The 11143-nt window shown below is 39.2% G+C and overlaps 1 long non-coding RNA gene across 1 annotated transcript; it reads left to right on the forward strand.

Annotated features, from left to right (window-relative positions):
• The first annotated feature begins 4469 nt into the window (after nt 1-4469).
• On the forward strand, nt 4470-9776 carry LOC130152614 (uncharacterized). The gene is made up of 2 exons (XR_008823031.1): nt 4470-5477; nt 9527-9776. It is a non-coding gene; the product is annotated as an uncharacterized LOC130152614 (long non-coding RNA).
• The last annotated feature ends 1367 nt before the right edge of the window (nt 9777-11143 follow it).

Raw genomic sequence — 11143 nt, forward strand, 5'->3', positions numbered from 1 at the left:
GTAATTTTTCATTCTAAATTGTTGCACACAGCTTGCTTGCTTTATTTCTCGTTGAAACTCAATCTTTCTGAACCTCATGCTAAACACATTTGTCCCAACATACTTGACAGGAACTACACATTGCTGTCAGCTCACTTTTAGTTTGATGGTTACACTACAACCAATACAGGTAGAATAACTAGCTGTTGGAACATGCCTGACAGTAGTGTGCTGTTGTAGCTTGGCAAAGCTTGTTGTAGCTTGTTGTGCTTTTCCATCTTGGCAAAAAACCTGAATACCTAGTTCCTTTTTTTATCTGTCTGTACTAACCTACGATGACCACAGATCCTGTCACCTTTGGTAACTGGAAAAACGAAGGTAATGACTGTGTTTCAAATTTTAGAATGCATCTGCCCTCAGTGTCTTAATGCTGTTTTGTGTTCTCCTTAGCCCTGATGGCTTCTTAATATCTTAAATTAAATCTTGATATCTTAAAATGAGCCAGTACATCATTAAATCATTCTTGCATGCCTGCTTGTGAAAAGTTATTAACATAAGAACAGTATGTTACTGTATTCCCTTCCCAAATCATGTTTACTTGAGAGAGGAGCTGATTTGCTTTGATTTGTTGGGAGTCATCACCCTTCCGTCTGAACTTTCTGCACTAAAACCAGGTGAATATTCTTAAGATGGTATTTTAAAATTGCCTTTCTTCTGAGTTGTAATTATGACTCACCATCTCTCAGTCTTATCACTTTATAATTATAGACACATCAAATTTATATCAGGACCCATTTCAAAAGTGGGCTAATGAATGGAGTTTCTCAGTCTCAACAGTATTGCAATTTTCATCTAACACAAGGAAGTTTTCTTCAGACGTTTGAAATCCAGAAGTAGCTGTTACAGTAATTAGTGTTGTGATTCTATCCAATATGCAATAGAATCTCCTTTTTCTTCTCTTAATTTCCCATATTTCATCTCTAAGAACATAAGGACTGTTAGATGGATTAAAGCACATTTCTTACAGTAACCAATAAAAAATATTTAGGGAAGAGAGCATGTGCTGAGATACTTCTTACAGAGTATTTTTTCTCACATTTGGCAATTTCAGGACAGCCTGTGATAGAAGTTGCATATGGACCATCGTGATTAACAGCCCTTGATGAATCTGTCCTTCATGCCGTATGTACTCCCATCTTTTTTTGACAGATACATCTTCCAGAGAAACCATTCGTGATTTTAAAGTAACCAGGTAGTGGAGACACTAGCACATAACATTGGTAAGGTGGTCCAACATCTAACTGTCTCTGTTGTTAAAATGTGCACCTTATTTTTACCTGAAATTTGCACAACTTCAGCTGCCAGCTCTTTTCCTGTGCTTGCTAGATCAGAAAGCTTTTGCTATCTGTAAGCTTCTTCCTAGACAGGTGTCCACATATAATCATTATATACTTTTATATTTGCTCAGACAGGAGCCAGTTGCTCAGCTATACAGATCAGGCAACATTTGTTTTGTTTTCTGTTTTGGTTTTGGATGGTCTTTTTTCTTCCAGAAGACTGAGCTTATAGTGGGTAAAGTACCTTCAGTTTAAAAAACAAAAACAAACAAACAAACAAAAAACCCCAAAAAAACAACCAGAAGGAGAAAAATCCCTTGGGAACATCAGATTATAATTTTTCACTGGACCTTCAGCAGACTTCATTTAAGGTGCCAAACTATTTTGGATCTCTTTCCAGTTTCCTTAGAAACACTTACCTCTGCTTTTTCTTCCCTTGTGGGAAAGTATCTGGATGGTCTAAGCAATTTGCTTACCTCTCTCAGGTTCTGACTTGGTGTTTCCTAGAGGTGAGGCTCTTTCAAAACCCAATAAGGTCTGGCAGGATTCCCCCATGAAATCGTAAGTACCGTGTGTGGTTTTATGTATGATTGCCTGTCGATGACTGGGTAAGGGCGAAGGAAAGGAAGGAATGGGGAACAAATAAAGTTTCTCATTTTAAAGATCATTCTAACGTGATGATGCTTTTATACAAAATAGGGACACATAAATCATCTTGTGATTCAGAGTGAGCTGTAGTGTGGGATACCTTCACATAATGCTAAAAAGAAGAAGTGATTAGGAGATGCTACAGCTACACAATACACCCGAGAGCTTAAATAATAGATTCAGATGAAGGGTGTTTAGAACATAAACCCCGTGTTAAGTAGTTGACTTCAGTAGAAATAATGCATGAGCTGCAGCTCAAATTTAGTCAGTATGATACAAACCCAAGACCTGGTGCAGATCCGAGGTTGGTGAGAAACAGCGTATTGATTGGTCTGATACAGCCCTGCCAAGTCACTGTAGCTGGTGACCTGACTGTAAGTGCATGGGCAGGCGCTGGGCTGAAGCTCTGAGCAGCAGTAGTGAGAAGTGATTAACAGTGTTAGGAATAACTTCCAAAATGAAGGTGTAACACTTTCGAAAACTTTCTGGAGATGGCTGAGACAGGTTGTTTATTTTAGTCTGTTGCAGAGGTCTGGGACTGTAAATGATAATTTCAGCCTCTCGCAAAGTCTGATTTCAGGTGTTATTGGCTGTGAGAGGAGGAGACACTGACAATGGGAGACCAGCTACACTCCCCTCCTCAGGTACATCAGGCGAATATGGGTAACGATTTGATGGCAAGGTTAAATTTGTTGACAACATTAGTGACTAGTAATTAACATTTGTCAGTTAATGTGAAAGAAGTTGCTCTTGCCTTAGTCATGAGCAGTGCAGAGAACCCGGTTCAAATGTCATTATCCAAAAACCTCTCCATAAGAGTGACCTAATTGGCTTAGATTAAACATTTCTGCAGAGACAAAAAAGCCAAAAAAATCGAATACAGTAATGTTTAACTTTGACAAAGGGAACTACCTAAACTAAGGACTGTTGCTAAAGGAACATTCAGTAGATGAAAGGACAAAAAGCTTCAATTATCTTACGGGAGGTCTAAAGACATCATGTTAGTAGTTCAGAGCAACCACATACCAACATATCAAACCAGTTATGTTAAAACTGCTGGCATTATTAACCAGAAGGCAAAGGGAAATCATTAGCATAAAGACATCCCTCAAAATCATGGATAAATGAGGAAAACAGAAAATAATATAATCTCTAGGTAAATAAATATAAAACCTTCTAAAATTATTTGGTGAAAGGTAAAAGCATAGATATTAACATATCCCTTTTTCAAACAGATCCAAGGAAGATGACCTAGGGAGAGAGTGGTAAGGCTAATAGACAAGTAGAAGAATGCATTGATATAAATTAAGGCCATAGGAAAAACACTGCATGAATTCTACACATTTGTGCATACTGGAGGTTCCCATGATGTATTTTGTTTCTTCACACAAGTTGCTCTGAAGGGTGTCTCAGATTCATTGTTAAGTGGTTTAAAATATTGAGGACGAAGAGTACAGTGACTGAGCAGTAAAACTGAAAGTCATCTGAGTTGGAAATAACTTCTCAATAAAAAACTGAGAGCAAAGGATGATGATGCTAATTCTTGCTTTTAAAAGAACAAAATAGGTCAATGTCAAAAGCCAGTGGTAACATTTTCTGAGGTGGAAAAGAATCTTTGGATTGCTAGAGTCAGCTGAAATTTAAGGGAGATGGGTGCAGGTACACAAGCATTTACAGAAAAGGCAGTCAGATGGAGGAATGAGGTCAAGAAAAGGGGACCTAAAATCCAGGAGATGTTGGCCTGGATAAGAATACGCAAGACCAAAAGGAAGCTAAGGCAAGGAATCAAGAAACAGAGTTTTTTGATTGAAATCTATGGTTTGGGTCATTGACAAGTGAGAAATTGTTTTCACTGGAATTTCAAATTCAGGATTTTGCCTTATTTCGTTGCTCGAAGACAGGTCCTGGAAGGAAATGATGTGAGGACTCGTGGGCTTGAAGCATTAGAATTGATCCGTTAAGGCACTGGGGAAGGTAGGAGTTGGCACTGCTTTGGGGTTAGGGCAACCCTTCTGCAGGGTTCCTATCACAAAACAGGGAGCAGGATTAACACGGCTGACCCAGCAAGCCCAAATGCCAAAGCAGCTGTCCGTGCTGGGAGCCCTTCATCCATCTGAATATGGAGACTAGGTATCTGACACAATATATATATTGCATATATATAATATACAAAGCAAGGCTTGGTCGGCTACATGTTTCTCAGTTCAATAGTTGATTTTTTTTTTTCCTAATAACCATAATATATTGTATTTATCTCAATGCTTAGCCTCCTGAAAAGGGACATCTCACCCTTCCAAAGAGATAGTAACACCATTAAAAACCAAACAAAACTAAGTTAATTAGAGAGCAAGACTAAGTCTATTTAGCTAAACATGTCTGAATTGCAAAAGCATAATACATGCAAAATAATTAAATTACTTCTTGGGATAATATCCAGCATGCCTCTTTAAAGATCAAAACGTACACACATCTTATTTAATTGCAAGATGCAATGAGTCAGCCAAATATAAAACTAGTCGTGACTGAAAGACTGTCTCAAAAAAATTGCTTTCATGATGAAAAATTGTGACACTGTCACAATATATATTTATAAATAACATTTACTCATAACATTTATGGAGTGAAAAGGTAAATGGTGCATGAGAGCTTTACTGTTTTGTTTTGCAAAATGAACAAAATTTTCTTTCATGTCGCTCCTGATTCTGAAGAAAAAAAGAGACCTGAAACAGCACCTGAGAGGAAAAAAAGCATTTGATTCCATCCTACACAAACACCCTTCTATTTTTTTATGAACATCAGCTTGCACTGTATGTCAATAACAAGCTACAACATATCTTCCTGAAATTCTTAATAGAGAATTTATTATGAAAGAATTCATTCTGACCACAACATGCATCACAAAATAACACCATCCACTATTTCAAAGACATGCGGGAAAAATCAAAGTACATGTGACTTCTTCCTCTCAAGCCACATGCAAAAAAACCTCAAGTCACCAAGGACTTGCCCATTAATTCAGGAGTCTACGTGTTGTCTGACCATCCTTTCTGGGACAAATCCAATTATGAAGGTTTATCAGAAGGGAATGCCAAAATCCCTGATTTGGTGGCTCTTAATCTTCAGGCATCACCTCTTGTGTTTAAGGGCACTTCTATGCAGCAGGTAGAGAGCCGCGCAGTGTCTGCCTATGCTAATCCCAAAGCCAGATGTAACGGGAGGGTGATACAACACATTCCGAGGCAGGATAGGGCCAGAAGCAACAGATAATTTTGTGAGTGAACAGAATATTTGGTGAATGACTGTACGATCAATGGCTCCCTTGACAATAGCTCTGCTAATGGAGACAGAAGCATCCTGGTATTCCCTCTCTCCAGGATAAACTTGTCTTCACAGCTCTGCCAGAGGAAGCGACTGTGCGAGGACTCCCCCATTTGCTTCAATCAAATTCACATATATGATCGTGAATAGACAGAGAAGATGATCTAAATGAACCTGGCTGATTTCTCAAAGGAGGTGAGTGTGTCATTTTTTCCCCTGGCAGATCTATAGGGACAGAAATGTACACCTTGCCACTAATACTAAGTAACTGGAAGAGGTAAAACCTTCAATTAAGATAGATGTTTAATGGCAGAAAGAGTGCTTTTGCATTGCGTAAGGAGCTTATATCGCTGAAAACGGTGTGAGGAGATAAGCTTATGTACCTCCTCGGTATTTCCTATTATCTGTCACCTCTTTGTGATGCTGGCTTTTGGTGATACTCTTCTTCAGGTAGTTTTATGCATTGTATAGGCAGGCTTGTTGCCCGTCAGGCTACAGATTGTACCAGGCATTCAGGCATGTAAAAGGTGATGTACTATCACTACTAAGATCTGGCGTGGATCTAGCTATAAACTCTTCAGAAAATAAGCTCTGCGAGTATATTTTGAATGGTTTCGGGTATCTGAAATTCAGTACTGTATTATGATTGGTTTGTTAGAGTTCAAAATGATAGCTTTGCTCATATAGTAGGAACAAAAGAATTGTTACAGGGTGGAAATTAGAAAAACAAACATAAAGAAAAAAGGCACTTTATCTTCTTTACTGCCTTGTGCAAAGCTGTGCATGTCACAGTGAAGTGTTGTGCATACCAGTGTTTTACAAAATACAATGCAGAACTGGTTGCTTATGAAAAAATATTCCACTTCTCTGCAGGCCACAATCATCAGTGTCCCCTTCAGGTACGAATACTTTAATCAGCCATTTGAAAAAAGAAAGAATTGAGCTGATTCTTAACACAGTTGAGAGTGGCATGGTATAGATTCTTCCAGGAAGACTCAGTACTTCTCTAAGCATCTCTTCAGATATTTTGATTTGAACAAGAACATCTAAAAATCAAACTCTGTAAGGATGGAAGTCAGTGGGGAAAACACCACTGATTTTACTGGGGTAAGAATTTCAGTATTCATTTTTTTGGCAGCTTGATATAGTTTCTCTGATCAACAGTATCTCCTTCCTTTGTATATATGCATATTTGGGAGACTGAAATTCATTCTGTTAACAGAAATTCTTCTAAGGAAGCAGGAGCTAATCTGAAAGAGACACTTTATAAAAACCAGACTTCATGACTGTGAATAAAGTTTATGAAATAAGTATAATTTCCTACATGCAAGCTTGTCATATCTGGAAACTGTTATTCATGCAGACAGGCTGAACAATTAAACATGCATCTGTCTGCTTTGAGCTCAGATGTCTCTTTGCCCATGTAAATGGTCATAAAACATGGCATGTCAATGCTTAGATTTTTAAAAATGGATTCCCGTGGTTTTGCCCCAGAGCTTGATCTTGCTTCTGCTGATACAAACCTCTTCAAGCACATCTGTTGCATTGGGTGGAGACCCTAGTTCTGTTCTCATCAGATTTGATTTCAGAAGGGGCAAGGACTTATAAAATTGTACATGTAAGTGTCATTTTGTATTACTGGCTTGTGGACTGCCACAAAACTTTGACTTTGTTCCATTTTATATGGTGCTATCGTTTGAATTTCAAGCACCTTATTAGGTACAATTGGTGAGATCTTGGGTTTGAGTTTTTGAAACTACAGCATGTTAGAGGTGATATGGCTTTATTTTCTAAAGGTTTTCTTTCTAAATTCTAAAATTCTAAAAATTTTAGGTTTTCTAAAGGCAAAGGAAATGAAGGGTTTTCTTTGAAGAAAAAAAATTAGAAGCACTGTTGCTATATAGTCTACCTACAATTAACACTTTCTTTGATTCTTAAATCATGGCCTTCACCTGCTCTTGCATGTTTTGTTGTTTTTTTTCCCAACCTCCATTTGAAAGCAGATAAATCTGAGTTCCAGCCACCACCTCACAGACGTGCCCTAGATCAGCTGCCATGGGGTAGACAAAGATTTCAGTCTTCAGCTACATCAGACTAACATTAATAATAGAAAGAAACGATGGAGGAGGTGGTGTAGTCCAAGAATATATTCAGGGGTATAGGACTGCTTGCGCAAGGCTGCGCTGAAGCCTGCACTAACCTTGTCTTTGCTGTTGATATTATCCTTGCTAGCTCCAGCAAAGGTCTGGTGTGTAGGCCCTCCTGTGCTGGCACAAAAACACTTAAACAGCCCACTGCATCCATGACCGTGGGCTGTCTGGAGAGTTCAGTGTGGCTCAAGTGGCTCCAGGTTGAGCAGAACACATTGCTGTCTGGTCTGCCCTTCACTCACCCCGGCATCTCCTTATTGTGTACATTATTGCTAAGGTGGTTCCTACATGGAGAGGAACAAGAGGTTCCCTACAGATGGTTCTCAGTTGCTCCTTCCTCTCGGAGCTATGGAGAATGCTGAGTTGCCAAGAATGAGTTTATCTTGCAACCTCAGTGCAGAGCTGCATACAGGTAGCGTAAGGCCAGCACGAACTCAACTGGAAAATCAGGCTGTTCTTAGAAGTACTGATTCAAAGAGGACTATTTCATGGTCAGTTTTCCAGTATTACAATTTGCAAATGTGTCCTTGAATTTTGCTCTTTGAATAGCATATTGACTGTGGACCTTCATCATGAAGCAGGTCTAAAGTGTGATACTGAATTTCATTCTGAGATACTTTGATAAGTTATCTTATCTGAATAGACACTTTGGATGAAAAAGACAAAGTGCAATGACATAGTGACTAAGTGGTAGATAGAGCATTTATACTTTTTTTTTTTTTGCTTAATTTTCAGTACCTGTTTTGTTGTTTGTTTTTTTAATTTGTACAGCTTTAATCTAATCAGTTGATCTGGGGCAGGGGAAGGGGAGGAATGAAGCCAGCTATCAAAATCTTCACATCACAATTCTCTTCTAAATAGTTTTATTGATTTGTTTCAACTTTCTGACCTACCTAGCTCAAGTGCTAAATTGACATCTGACCATCTGGCACCAATGGTTGTTCAAAATTACTGATCACAGTTCAGATGGAGGCAATGTTTCTATTGGCATGCTGGCATGACTTTCAGACATGAAGGAGTTTTGCATGTTTCTCAGTATCATGACTGAGTCATGGCAGATGGGAATACATATTAGTGCTGGCATTTGGGTGAGAAGCGATGGGAAAAAATATTTTTGTAATGTGTTTTGCAAGCAAGTAAAGAAGAAGCAGCTCACCAGTTATGAACATTGTAATGAACTGGAGAAGAAAATGTAAAAACATAAGAACGCCGCACCAAAAAATAGTAAGACCAGCTTGTAGGGTTTGATAACAGAAATGAAAGAATAGCATATATATTTTTTTTTTTTTAATGAATTATGAATGTAAATGTGTGTGTGAACACCAGAAGAAACAGCAGAACAAGGGTTAAGAGAATTGCCTATACTGATAGCGAAGGACACCATTCCCAGGACACTGCTCCCAGGAAACCTTTCCCAGAAGCAAAATGGAGGCATGTATTTTGTCTGCCAAGATCTGAAGGCCTGTGCACTGATAAGACCACAGCACAGATGCCTTGTCAACTGGGTGACTGCAGCCAGGTTGCAGCAAACCACATACCCTTGTCTTATTAGTCCACCAGGAAAAGAGACACAGATTTCAAACAGAAAAGGAAAAACAGATAAGGAGACGTGACTTTGCAATTTGTAGAGACTGAAGTAAGCAAGATTCTGAAGCAAAAGACTGTCCCGTAAGAACTCTTAAAGAGTGTAAAAGATCTGTCCCCAAAGTATTTCACCATGGCCAGTCAAAAGAACATCAGTGATGTAACAAGGGCTCAGTAACTCGTGTCCTCTATGCAGGTGTTCCTGGCCAGACCACTTGGGCACACATGTCCCGATATTTGTAGGCATGTGGATGGGATACTGTGAGTGAATGAAATCTGAGACCAAATGCATGCAAGTTGGTAAAATCAACTTACTTGGAGGCCCTATAAACAAATATTGTCTTCCCTTACACAAGATTTCACATTTACCTTCTTTACACTACCTTCTTACATACGACATGGACTCACTGCTGCTGGCAGCTTCAGAATACTGTCCGCTTTACCATTCCTATCTGGTAGGGTAGGATTAAGGTAAGGATTTAATTTTTTTTCTATATTCTCCTACTAAAGAAAATACATCACCACTGCCTTGGTGGTTTGAAGGCTGCACATGGGACATGCAAAAGCGCATCTCCACGGCTCCTCACAATGACTCTGTGACAACCCTCAAAACACTGAACTGTTTTCCTGAACTCGAATGTTACCTTCAGCATCATCATAATATTCTTTTGTGTTTGTTGTTTTGTTGGTGTTTTTTAATTGGCTTTTTGTATAGGCTGAAAAGATTCCCTTTCAGGGGAATTAAACAATTATAACCATTTAGATGTTTTACTGGACTTTTTGCCAAGTCTTTCAAAACTAAAGGCTGCCTGAGCCCTTTCTATGCTGTGTGATCAAATACAGCCTGATGTCATGACAGCTTGCTTGACCTTGTGTGACTTAGTTTCCAGAACAGCTGGAGCATAAACCCATCAGAAATGCCCACAGATCTATGCAAACAGAAATGGTGAAGTCCCCTATGCGCAGTTTCTGCATGCTGAGGAGCTATATGGCTGAGTTAAATTAGCCACAACACTTTATACCTAGGTGCTGCGCCCAGCCGTACAGGTAGATATTTTGGTAACAATGCTGACTCTGAGGTAGCGGAATAGATACCGTTTAAAGTTAAACAGAATTGCTTTTGCATTCACCAGAACACGGTAATGGTCCCAATTACGTTTCCATGTGCTGCTGTGCAGCTCTATTAGGTTTAGCAGGATCAAATGAACTACATTTGCCTGACTGCTTCTACCGTCAGAAACTACGTCCAAAGCCAGGTTCTCTGCTGTTAAACTTCATGGGCCCAACTCAGCCTACACTGATCTGAACTGGTTACTGAAGTGAGATTTTATATGAGCAGCTGCTGAGAGTGGGAGGATCTTCACTGGTTTAGGCTTTCAAAGACTATGGTCTTACTCACCGTTCATATGACACAGGAGCAATAGTGTAAATACAGGGATTGTATATGCACATTCCCACCCGCAGCCAGGGGCTTTCCTGTCTTATGTCAAAATATGGATGTCTTCCAGCAGTGCTGAGAGACATCTCATCTGGCCAGCTGTTTGTTTGTTCCCTAGTCATATCGCTGTCATAGGCAAGGACAACTGCATGAGGTGCATCTGGTGGGCATCTGTCTGCATGATGTGACACATACAAACATCCAGTTACTTACCTGAGGTGGATGTCACGTTGCTTGCAGAAAGGTGATCATTTGACAGGACAGAGCCTCAGCATGTGTTTTTTAGCACCTCCATAAGCTGTCTGTGATCCACCCTGGGCTTACCGAAGCTGAAGTTTTATCTCTGCTTTTTACCTGCTGATGGAACAAAACACGTGTTATGAATTACATCCCACCTAATGTTTCAAAATAGACTATAGACCTGATAGACAAAGTACCAAGTCAGATGTGTGTGGGGTGTTTAATTAGCCTTTCCAGTAAAATATTTTATTTTGTTATTGCACTGGTTAACAGGTAAAAGCCAAAACTTAGTTACTTTCATGACAAGTGACTCGGTTCCCATAATAAAAAAATACTCACTGAAAGCCAACTTTTTCTGGACCAGCTGTACCAAAAAGCATTTTTACACTGTCAGAAATTATACTTCTGACTTTAATTCTTATAACTTATAGGTTATAGGAGTGAATAAG

This window comes from Falco biarmicus, chromosome 7 (genome assembly GCF_023638135.1).
Source record: "Falco biarmicus isolate bFalBia1 chromosome 7, bFalBia1.pri, whole genome shotgun sequence".
NCBI lineage: Eukaryota > Metazoa > Chordata > Aves > Falconiformes > Falconidae > Falco > Falco biarmicus.